This window comes from Periophthalmus magnuspinnatus, chromosome 19 (genome assembly GCF_009829125.3).
Source record: "Periophthalmus magnuspinnatus isolate fPerMag1 chromosome 19, fPerMag1.2.pri, whole genome shotgun sequence".
Taxonomy (NCBI): Eukaryota; Metazoa; Chordata; class Actinopteri; order Gobiiformes; family Gobiidae; genus Periophthalmus; species Periophthalmus magnuspinnatus.
The window spans coordinates 14,126,572-14,139,688 of NC_047144.1; the positions used below are offsets into that span (position 1 = coordinate 14,126,572).

The 13,117-nt window shown below is 39.9% G+C and overlaps 1 protein-coding gene across 1 annotated transcript in view; it reads right to left on the reverse strand.

Moving 5' to 3' along the window:
- sdk2b (sidekick cell adhesion molecule 2b) overlaps window positions 1-13,117 on the reverse strand; it is a 599,022-nt gene that overhangs the window by 150,260 nt on the left and 435,645 nt on the right. The window lies entirely within an intron of this gene.

The following is a 13,117-nucleotide window of genomic DNA, read 5'->3' on the forward strand; positions in this document are numbered from 1 at the left end:
TGTTTTGTTTCATTATCACGTTTGACGAACCCTTTATTATTAGTCTGTCTACATCTCCACAGCTCAAAATGCTCTGTTCCACCTTGTGATGTCATGAAGTGGTAGTTTTCAACTTAAAAATATTTTTTGCCTTTTGTTCAGTAGATATTGGCAATTCCAGGGCTAAAATGATCCAAATGATTCTAGTGAAGGCGTATGGAGTTTAAAAACACAGTGGAGCACTTCCTGTATTACCACATGATGACATCACAAGGTGGAACAGAGTGATTTCAACAAAACACAATTCCAGGTACTTTTGTGATCAGGAAACAACTTTATAACATAGATCAGATCAAATCTTGAGCAGCATCTTGAGACCAGCAGGTGATGAACCTCCCACCAGAAAAGCTACATAGCGCCACTTTAATGTCTATGTCCTATCTGAACTATGCACACTTAGATGAAAGAACTATATAGGACATGAGCTCACTTTGAAAACTGTACTGAACTATTTGTGCCAGTGGTAAGATGTAGTACTTGAGTTTATCCAGTGTAGCCTCTTTATGGCCAGAAGTCTAGACCATGCAAATGTAATGCAAATATATCGACTAAAAGAGCTCTATTATACGCAACATTATGAACTCAAAGTAACACAACATAACATGCATTTCAATGGAAACAGCTCTGCCAAATGCTTCCCTTTTCACTACAGAATAATGGGCTTCGATGTAAAAATGTTCTTTTTGACATTCACTTTCAAAAGGCGTTGATACGGTGAAACGACAGTTGAATCAAAGCCTGAAGATACAGGTCCACAACACACTGCAATGACAACTTTTCCCGGTTTAGTTGTTCTGTTGTCTTCTCTCTGTTGGATCGGTAACTTGGATCAGGAACTCAGGCGACTATTTACTCTTTTGTCAGCTTTTCGTTTCCCTTGAGAAATATTGTGACCACTACAACTCGGGAAGAGTCCACAGGAATTTTGGACCTGCTTTGACAAATTTATCGAGCCTTCAGAGTTTGACCTTTGACAAACTCCTTCAGATCTCTTCGGTGCCATAAACCGCAACTTTGAGGACAAAAAAAAGTTCACCTGGGGCCGCAGTTATGGGGAAATAATAGTTCAGTTTCTTGACGGATGTGATAGTTGACATTGTTTCCTTGGGCAAGACACTTCATCAGTTTTGCCTCCATTGTCTAAGTTTGTCCGGAGTTTGTGAGTTGTTAAATGTGGTGTTTACATTGTGGAACTTTTCTGAATGAGGCCTGCTGCCTGCTTGTTTTCATGGAGATGTCATTTGCCTGGAATGTTCCACAGTACGGCAGTAAATTTGCCTGGAATTTCTTCAGTTACAGGTTTTTCCATTGCTTAAAATTGCATTGAAAAACATGCGTTCTTGCGGTGAGTGGGCTCGCCTCTGCACAGATCTGACCTGTAACTTTGCTTAGTAATGTCTCTGGCTTGTTTCATTAAAGATGAATGATAGATTAGTTTGATGCCATCATGTTGTGCAGTCCAGGCAAAGCAATAACATCTCCATGGTGACAAGTAGATGGTGGATCCCCCTCTAGAAAAGTTACATAGTGTATCTTTAAAGGTCCTATATTCTGCAAAATTGACTCTTGTGAGCTTTAAACCATATTACCATGTTGTTACCTCAGTATTTTTTTTTTCATTCACACATGTTTGAGTTGTTACTAATTATTAGTCTGTAACATCTCCAAAGCTCAAAATGCTCTGTTCAACCTTGTGATGTCATGAAGTGGTAGTTTTCAAGTTAACAGCTACTTTTACCTTTAGATCAGTAGAGATTGGCAATTCCAAGGCTGAAATCATTCAAATTATTCTAGTGAAGGTGTATGTAGTTTAAAAACACAGTGAAGCACTTCCTGTTTTACCATATGACATCACAAGGTGGAACAGAGTGTTTACAGTTTGAAAGAAGAACACACAAAACACAACTCCAGGTTTGTTTTTGATGAGGAAACAACATTATAACAGATCAGAAAACGGTGTAATATGGCTCATTTAAAAAATATTGGCCTATAGAACGTTGCAATATCATCTGAAATCCAGCGATACAACAACAACAAGCGAAAGAACAACGATCCGAGTTGTACAAGAAAAACTTCATCTTCACATGTCTGAGTTTATGAGCCAACCAGAGCAGCTGCGAGGGGCCAGGGCGCTGAGGGAGCGGTGACAGAGCAGCGCCAGACTGTACACTGCCAGAGGGGAGACTGCAGCAGGAGCAGAGAGAGGGCTTCACAAGTTTATCAGTGTGTTCATTATACGAGCTCATTTACACCCAGAACTGTTCAGATTCAGATAGACAGGGTGATATGTTCAAGACTGTCTTTTGTTTAAAGGTCCTGAGTTACGCAAAATTGGCATCAAAAACATACCTGGAGTTATGTTTTGTTTCATTCACACATGTTTGAGTGACGGTGAATTATTGGGCTGTCTATATTTCCGAAGCTCGAAATGTAACTCAGCGTTTTCAGTTTGAGCGAAGAACTCAGCCTAAATATGCAGGGTTTGTGTGTTAAACATGTGTGAATGAAACAAAAAAAAAACACAACTCCAGGTCTGTTTGTGGCGAGGAAACGAAATTACAACATAGATCAGAAAATAGCGTAATATGGGCCCTTTCAAGTGTTTTTCTACTCATTACTTGATATGGTGGGGTAGTACAAGTGGTAAATATTTATTATTGTGAAAAAGTTCAATCTTAAAAATACAGGACGTACCAATAAATAAAAATAAGCATGAATTTGAGTAAAATCTTAAATCCGATTACATAAAGTTTTTGTCATATGCACAGACATATTTCCGTAGAAACTGGAGGTAATAAGTCTCCAAGAAATTCACCAAAATACTTCAGTCTCATCCAACAAAATTGCCTTTTTAAAACGCATGGGCAGCATAATTCAGGCTTTTTAAAACTGTGTGTCAAGTGCTTTTTTACAGGATCTATACATGTATCTTTTGGTAAACAAATTTCAGTACATCAACAGAAGCTCATTCATGTACAAAATGGAATATAATGTGTTTTTCTGTTTTACGTGGAAATGGTCCATTTTTGAGTCCAACTTCAGGTGTCATCATTAATCATCATCATTAATTTTATTTCCATATATTTCCGTCTCACAAATTGTTGCCGTGTTTACACATTTACCAACCTTCCTCAATGGGGAACAACCACCTATTGTGCAGCGCAATCATATCTGCATATTTTTAGCCTTATGCTTGTTAACCAGAGCGACATATAATAAACAACACACAATCAAAACACAATCAACAGGTGGAGGAGCACACGTCAAGCTGCTTCCTTTCTCACCACTGCAGCGAAATTTGCACAAACGACTGAGCACCCTCCTGATGCTAAACCCGTCAAAAAACTGCTTTGGAGCTAAGTGAACGCAGCACGATGTGAAGTCATGAGGTGCTAGTTTTCAACAGTTACCTTTTACATTTAGTTCAGTAGAGAGTAGAAATTCCAGGACTGAAATCATCCAAATGAGTCTAGTGAAATGTTTAACGGAGTATTACCACATGATGGAACAGAGTGTTTTCCGTTTGAGCAAAGAACTCAGCCGAAATACGCAATATGTGAATGAAACAAAACACAACTCCAGGGCTGTTTGTGATGAGGAAACAACATTATAAATCAGAAAATAGCGTGATATGGGCCCTTTAAGTGTGTCACGTGTCATTAATAACAATCAAACCAAATAAATACATTCTTAAACTACAGAGGGATGGATGTTTTTTAGATTATAATATCAGAATCAAAACACGATCAACAGGTGCTAGCAAAAAGTACCCTTCAAGCTGCTACCTTCCTCACCTCTACCGTGAAATTTGCACAAACACACAGACCGACCGAGCTCCCCGCCGCTGCTAAACTCGTCAAAAAACAGCTTTGAAGCTAAACCAACGCTGAACAAAATAGCACATACAAAGTTGAGCGTATGCAAGACTTGAGACTTCATTTGTCAAAAGTGGTTACGTCGCAGATATTTTTGGGCGGGCGGCATTTTAGCTTTTTTTTTCTTCTTCCACGGTTGAGGTGTGATTAGGCATGAAGCAGAGAGAAACAGCAAGGCAGACCCCCGGTGAGATTGTAAATTAAAGTTATGACACCCGAGGAGGCAAAGAAGGACGTCGGTATAAAGGAAAGGGTATTAAAAAAACACGGAATGGATGGATACTTGATTATATAAAACGGTATGACGGAGGTACATATACGCTGCGGTAATCAGGTGAAGGTTTGGTGATGGTGAGGAGCTTTGGATCCCTGTATTTATGATTAGAAAAAAGTAGGACAAAATGTGACAGATGCTTTTGCGAGTTGCGGGTTGGTTTTTGAAGTTAGTTGTTATAAAATGAGGGCATATAAAGTCAAATAAAAGTCTTTCAAGTGAACGCTTGTTTTTTTTAAATGGGTTTTTTGATCCCAACCAGCTAATTGTTATGTCTGTTACTTTTAGACAAACGTAAAATGAGTTCTACACAAATGTCTGCATCATGAATATACTACTGTTATACATACTCAAGGAAGGTATTGGTACAGAAGTACACAGAAATGGGGCTGGACTTTCTAACAGTACTTCGGGAATACTTTGGTTATAGTAGTTAAAGGTGCTGTACCGGATTCTTACCATCTTAAAAAGATATGAAAACCCAAACTACGTAATTTTAGATGGTTTGAAGTGGTCCAACGTTATTCCTCACTTACCTAATGCATCCCAATTATTCACCAAGTTTATTAGTGCTTTTAACTAGCATGCTAACAGTGCACTTTGTGATTATTGCATAGTAAAACACTTTTTAATTAGATGATACAGACTTACTTGGACCTCAAGAGCTGGTTATGCAGCGTATCTGCACTGAGGCAAGACACTTTTTACTTAAATAAATGGGAAAAATGGGATTTTTGTGAAATCTAAAGCCGTTTGCTTGCTTAGGGATTATAAAATTTTACGCAATTTTAAGACTTGAAACAACAATTTGAAGTTTTGGAGCTGTAAAACTATCAAAAATTAGCAGAATTTGTAGATAAACCTATTCAAAAGTACAAATAGGACAAGGTGAAGGAACACACACATTCATACACCGGTGTACACAGACAGTGGGGTGAGGTGGGTTAAGCGTCTTGCTCAAGGACACAACCACAGCATTAATTTGTGGGAGCTGGAATTGCACCGCCAACCTGTGGATCTGACCGCTCAAACATTCATCTTTACGTTGACAGCGGGATTCAAACTTCCAACCTTCGAATCAGTCGACAAACACTACACCAGAAGTACCTAAACCAAAGCTTAGAATCACTACTGTAATACTTCTCCAAATAACTGCCAAAAGGTCAGTCACATACACACAATACTGCACTCCATGTTGACAAAGCACACAGTAAAACCCTACGCTCCTTAAGTATCTCCATCAGAGCAAACATTCGCGGTTAAACATAGCTTTTTCTCTCGATAAATTCTCCCCACGAGCCAGACTTTGATGCCTTTGCAGAGTCGGCGCTTGTGGCATTCATCAAATTCAATTAAATGATTTTCAATAAAAAGCTTCGTCTGTTATCAACTCTGCTCATTTGCACACGCTGACCTTGGCACGGCGTCGTACAGAGATTTGCATTCTCAGAGCTAGGGGCGACTAAGAGAGGATGAAGAAAGCCAAACGACGCACAGCGGGGTGTCTATAATTGAGAAAAGAGGAGCGGTGGGGGAAAAAAAAGGTAGAATAGAAATATATTTTTTAAAAACGGGGAACGTGGATAGGAAACAGGGCGACAGCACAGAGGAGATAATTAATGTAAAACTAGAGCTGGGATATTGGAACTCACATAACCCAGAAATGCTCTCCAGTTCTCAAGCTCTTTGTCTGTTTCTTTTTTAATACAATAACCTATTTTAAACAGCACATATCCTTTCTTGTGGCTTTAATTCCATTTTAAATGTGATTTTGGTCACCTTGGAAGATGTATTTCATATTTTTGAACTTCAGACTTTAAACACACTTGATAAACTACGCAAAAGGACCTGGAAGACACCCTTGATGCTAAGTTTATGCTAATTCCATACAGAAAAGCCCCACGCATGTTAGGCTGTTTATATAAATGGACATAGCTAACCTTGCTAACCGCCACGTTTCAAATAGGAAGTGATCATGGGTGTGCTTCCGGCTCCATCGACTCTGGCTTCAATTTACTTTCTATTGAAAAACCATAACCCCTCTCTCCATAACTGCTTCAGTCAGACTCGTCATTTTGCTTTACATGATCCTGCGGTTGTGTCCTTAAATCAAGACAAGAACATTAACAACAGACTTTCCCCGAGGTCGCTCCAGCTAGCATTAGCAACAGGTTTGCCCCCTGCCAAATCAGAGGTGCGTGTGGGAAGGAGTGTTACCTTCAACAGCCTCACTAAGGGTTGGCTCTTTGGCTGCTATGATGCTCGCGGCCAGAAGTCCAAATATAGAACTCAGCTCCAAATTTGCCCCTATAACTGTTAGCCTCGATGAGCTTCATCTGACTGGAGCCAAACGCTGTGGGTGATATCACACTCACTTAGTCCACTTCTTTATACAGTCTACGGTTACAACACAAATGCTATAACAATATTACTCCTTAAAGCATATTGCATGTATAATTCATGGCATAGTTTATTGCAACTACTGCTGTAACTAGCCCAATATAACTGCTGTACAAAAAGTGAAGATTACACCTTATATATGTCTGCCAGTCAATGTTACAAACTGGGATAACTGTCAAGATCCCAATCTGTCTGTGTTTTCTGTGCTGTTTTCCCCCCTCCCTTCTGTGCCTGGAGCTGGGAGGAGACTTTGGCACCACCTACTACACACCTGGAGCCCATCAGCAATCAATTCTCCACCTCTGGAGTACAAAGGGACCAAGGATCCTACACAGGCTGCCAGATCGTCAGTGTATCCTCCATGGTACAGTTCTGCTTGGCTCAGTCTGTTTTTTGTTATGATCATAGTACTCAGTTGGTGTTTCTCGTTTTTCGGTAGATCCCGTTTCTTGGACCCACTTTGCACCTCCGCCTCCGACCCAGCTTCCTACTACCTGCTCCTCCAACCAGCATTCACATCGTCTTGTTTGTAATAAATTCTGTTAAACCTTACTCCGAGTCTGTGTCCTTGATTCCCCAGACGTTACGACAATAACGCGTCAAAATTAAAGTCAATATAGCAGCTGAAATTGCAGTAGCTCAGTTGGCAGTGTGTTTGTCCACTAATCTGAAGGTTGTTGGTTCGAATCCTGCTCTCGACATAAACATCATTGGTTGAAGGGTCACATCCGCTGACACACAGGTTGCTTGTGCGATTCCAGCTCCCACAGATAAATACTGTCTTTGTGTCTATGGGCAAGACACTTAACACACCTCGCCCCCAGTGTCTGCATACAGTCTTTAAGGTAAGGTCTTTCAGGTGGAAAACTGCTATATAAAAAATTTACCGATTTACATTTAAGGCCCTAAAAAGAGATCACATAATTCAATTAAACCACGACAGGGAAAATATGACTACAAAATGTTAATTACTTCTGCTTGTGTGAAAGTTTCATTTTGTGGATTTTTGCTGCAGCTGAAAAAGGTGTCATAACAACATCTGCGACGAGTTTAATAGTTCACTTCACTTCTCTAATTTTAAACCTTAATTTTATCACTACATACTTTTAATTGTGGCAGTATTCAAATTATCTAAATATTTTCATTTAACATTGGCTATAAATAGTTACGTTCTCCACTTCATAAAGTTTAATTTGACAAAGCTTAAGAGAAGTGCTAATGGGATGGATAACAGTTAGCTAGACATTTTGTAAAAAGTATGAACGTTTTGCATTCAGTACTATTGGAGCCTTAAGAGAGAAGCCAGACCGAATGTATCTCTAATTGGGGATTTAAACTATTACAACCAATCACTACTGAACTTCTACTAGTGCAAAGCTGCCAACTTTTTAAACGCTGCCTGCGGCTTAAACAAAACCGTGAGGATATCAAGATTTTTCAGTAATCATTAATGATCATGAGAACTAAAAGAACAAAAGTCCTAACAATTTTATTTCAATTCAATCTATAAAGTGTATATAAAAGTAAACCTAAACCTTATTTTCTTGCCATTTAAGTCACATAGGCCTGTCATGATAACATATTTTGAAATTTGATATATCGCTGAAGTAAGTAGAGACGATAAACAATAATATTGAAATAAATTTACACCACAAAACCCAAGAGCAGATTTAAACCACAAAAAACTATTTGAAATATACAATATTGTGAGAAAAATCTTGAATTCAGCCAATTTAACATTAATTCAACCTTCTACAGCTCAAATCTTATCGTATAGCCAAGAAAATAACCAAAACGTTGTTGTCTGCCAACAAGCCAACCGCTTCGCTTGTGTCTGTGGATCTGAACTCTCTGTTAATGATGTTAATGTTGAGAGCAGGATTCAAACTGCCAACCTCTAGATTAATGGGCAAACACTCAAACACAGCCAACCGAGCTACACATACTATAGGCTACATTCTAAAGAGTAGGTATTCACTACATTCATGTATAATGTCGATACCATTTTCTATACACCAAGAATTCCACACAATAAGTGGTTACATTTTTATATAGTGTTTTTGTTTTGAAGGTGAGGTGGGTTAAACAAGGATACAACAACAACATTGTTCTGTGTTAGTGGGTGTGTGGATCGAACCGCCAACCTTCAGATCGGCGAACAAACACTCCACTCCAACTGCGCTACCGTCGTCCCCATACGTCCATAACCTTCGCTAACAAAGAGACCGTTTTGATACTTCAGATGCATTATAAAAGTACGATTTTAGTAGTACAGTCGTTTTTTTACTGCACTCCCACTTTACAATCCTGCACATCCTTCAACTTTTTTTTTTTTTTTTTCACAGCAGCGTAAATAATCTGATTAGATCATGAACTTTCCATTTTCCCAGTGAAAATGAGAAACCCACATTGGGAAGCGGAGAAATAAAGTGTCTATTTGGACCTGGAGCGAACGCCAACCCTCCGATCCTCAATCAGGCCCGGACAGCGCTGCTCTCATTGTCATTCTGGGTCAGCCGGTGATTACTGATGATGAGGAGCTGATAAGGAAGATTCAGTCTAACCCAGGGCAAGGTCACCTCCCACTGCGCACAGATGCAGATGTGATGAGGGAGGGATAAGGGTTCTTTACCGCGCAAAACACACGCGCAAACGCACATGCAAACGCACACACGCCTCAAGACGGAACTGGTTTTCACCTTGGGATGGGAGATGTCGAATATAAGTAAACTTCTTTAAAAAGTTGAGGTAGTTTTGGGTCTCTAGATTCTACAAACTCACTCAGAAAGAAATGAGAGCTTAATGTTTGGCAGTGGTATAAATTATAACAATACTGGCAATGGTGGATGAAGTACTCAGTTTTGTTACTTAACTAAAAGTACAGATATAGATACGATAACACATTTTGAAGATTGATATATCGCTGAAATAAATATAGACGATAAACAATAATACTTAAACAAATTTATGCCACTGACACAATAACAATAACCCAAGAGCAGATCTAAGTCACAAAAACACTTCTGAATCTGCAATATTGTTAAAAATGCAAGAGCTGCAATAAATAAACAGCACAATGAAACACTTTAGTACTTAGTTTGGATCTGTAATGAGACATAGAAGTTATTAATTCATCCTTTTTATGGCTTAAATCGTATTGACAAAAATTGACAAAAAATTATATTATACTATAGCTATAATCTATGACACCCATGGATCATCATCATCATCGTTATAATTTGCCCAGTTTATATCGCAATATTCATCTAAAACGACTTAATAAAAGAAACAAGAACGGTGATTTCTGCGTTAGAAAACTGCAGTGCCCAATGGGAGCAGACGTCGCCGTAAACGTCATCACGACAAAGAGCCTTGAAGCTGTCGGCACTTCCTTAAATAGCAGCAAATCACGATAATAAGTAGCAGATTTATTTTTTTTCATTTGCGCTGCCAAACCCTACGTGTATCAACAATTAAGAAAATAAAATTGAATAACGAAGTTGATTGACGATATGGCGTCTTGAAAATAAGCAATTAAAGATTGCTCAAACATGCATGAATCACTCCAAAAACTATTTTCAGAGGGTAAATCAGAAGAGGAAACATCTATAACGTGGTTTAAAAGCTCTGAAAAGTCCATTTTGCATAATAGTTTTGCTTTAAAAATAAATCTGTATTATGAAGGAATTACAACGTCTGGCCTTTCTACAAAGTTGGTTATATCTTTGCTGCATATTCTTAACTCTTTTTCCCTTGTTATTCATTTTACATGACGATAAACCCTAAAAGTTGGCCTCCGGGAAGACCCTTTGAAGCCGCGGCCACAGAAACAAGCCAATTTTCCACCACGCCTCTCAATTTCGCCCCGTTCTCTCTAAATAAAGACAATGGCAACGTGAACAACCGTCCCATTTAAGTCTATAGTCCCAACGGGGAGGGACACAGGTGACCCGTGACAGCTCAAATACTCCTCCGCGTGAATTAGGAGCGACGGGGTGAAGAAGACGATGTGCAGGTAAAATTGGTCTGTTTGGGTTTTGGAGGATTCTGGGAAAACAAAAGGTTGGAGAGATTTCACGCAGTGCCATTGCTGCTTTGATGTTGAGGCTTGTTCGGTAAAAGACTATCCAATTCTGCAGAAAACAAAGAGACCAAATGAGGATTGATGATAAACGGTAGGGCATAAAACACGATTTAAACTGAAGGGCTAGAGCTAAGAATAGTGTATGTGCTTACACCTGGTGAAGTCAACGATTGTGTTTAAAATAGGACTGAATGTAGGTTTTAACGCAGACCCATTGTGCTTGTGTTTGCTCTATAATCTATGACATTATGTTATAATTTGCACATTTAAAATCGCAATATTCATCTTAAACAACTTAACAAAAGAAACACGTCGGCTGAATTCTACGTTAGAAAACTGCGGTGCTGAAGAAGAGCTGGCGTCACCGTAAACGTCATGGCAACAAAGACCGGTGCAGCTGTCGGCCTCCCAAAATGACGACGAAACGCAGCCGAATCCCGCACGTATCGATTACACCAACACGTATCGAATAAGAAATTAAATTGGAGAACAAAGTAAGTACACAGCAGTTGGCGTGTACTGGTAGCGGTGAAAACGGGGATTGATCGGCAATATGGCGTCTTGAAAATAAGCGATTAAAGATTGCTCCAACATTCACGAATCACTCCAGAAAACAACTTTGAGAGGGTAAATGAGAAGGAAAAAAGTACAATGTGGTTAAAATCTCCAATGCCAATTTTGCAGAATCGGTCTGATTTAAAGGTAGATCAGATAACGTACTTTTGGCAGCTGATGTATGTACTGAAAAATGCATTTATATCACTTTTCAAAGTTTTATAAATCCTCAAAAGTACTTTACAATTCCATAAACGGTGGTGCCTTGAGGTAGACTGACTGGACCAAGGCTGCCAATATGACCACCACCAACACTTCCCCTCCATATTGACCGATCTCGATTTTCAATTAACTCTTTTTTTCATCTTAATGGGAACAAAGACAGGAGGACTTTAAGCTAGAGAGCAGGCTGTCAGGATCACAAGTTTTAATTCCGTGTTGATAGGACCAATAACCCCAAAGAAATCCCCATTTAAAGTTTGGAATGAGTTCGTACAGTGTGTTAAGATTAAAAGGATGTGCGTGTCGTGGCCGTCGGAAGAAACACGTGCGATGTCCGTGCGTTAAATTAGGCCCTAAGTTTCACTCGTAAACTGAGAGAAAATAGATGTTTACTTTGCATAACGTGGATTATAATGATGAGAAACACAGGAGAGAAAAGGTATAGAGGAGAGAGAGGGAGCAGGGGAAGAAGCACACACAGAGGGGAAGAAGCACACACAGAGGGGAAGAAGCACACACAGAGGGGAAGAAGCACACACAGATGGGGATGAAGCACACACAGAGGGGGAAGAAGCACACACAGAGGGGGAAGAAGCACACACAGAGGGGGAAGAAGCACACACAGATGGGGATGAAGCACACACAGAGGGGGAAGAAGCACACACAGAGGGGGAAGAAGCACACACAGAGGGGGAAGAAGCACACACAGAGGGGAAGAAGCACACACAGAGGGGTAGAAGCACACACAGAGGGGGAAGAAGCACACACAGAGGGGAAGAAGCACACACAGAGGGAGAAGAAGCACACACAGAGGGGAAGAAGCACACACAGAGAAAGCAGAAGCACACACAGAGGGGAAGAAGCTTTTAGTGAAATTGTGCAGATTTAAATCAAATGTTGTGAAACGCGAGGACAAGTGAGGAGACAGAAAGAGATTGTGGCCCTGACTCGGAGCTTTGACCTAAACAAGAGAGTCGTGACTCCTCTCAGTACCACACGATTGGCTGTAGACCTGTCGGTTAAAATGCACTTGCCTCACCATCGAGACCGACCGAAGTTTCAATCGCAATCTATCAATCTTTTGATTTTTGGCACAGCCCTAATTCAAACGTACACTACATTCACACTGGGCGGGGGGGGGGGGGGGGGGGGTGAAGTGTTTTGCCAAAGGACATAACAGCAGCACTCGGTCCAAGCAGAAATCAATCCTCAAAACTTTAGGTGGTGGACAAGTGCTCTAACTTTTGAGCTACCATTATCTGTTTTGAAAGAGACGTTAAACTTAATGCCAGTTTTTGTTTCATGTGGATAGGCCCAGTATCTACACGTGAGAGAAATGGGGACTTTCAAGTATTTTGCCATAAAAGACAGATATAATTTACCTCATTACATTAGTTCCCAGCAGTGCTGATTTCTAAACATTGTTATTTACGAGGTGCATTTGAACACCCCACATTGTTTAGTCCGTGTGTCTTGAACTAGACAACAGTACCACCGCAGCGAGGCACTGGCAGTGAGCCGGAGAGCCTGTTTTTAACTTTTTGTAACTTTTAAATAAACATCCCTGGGGAAAAAGACAACTTAAAACTTTTTTCCATGTCTAAAAATCTGCAACATAAACCAGGACAAAATTTTATATTTGCCCGTTGACAGTTGTAAAACAAACTC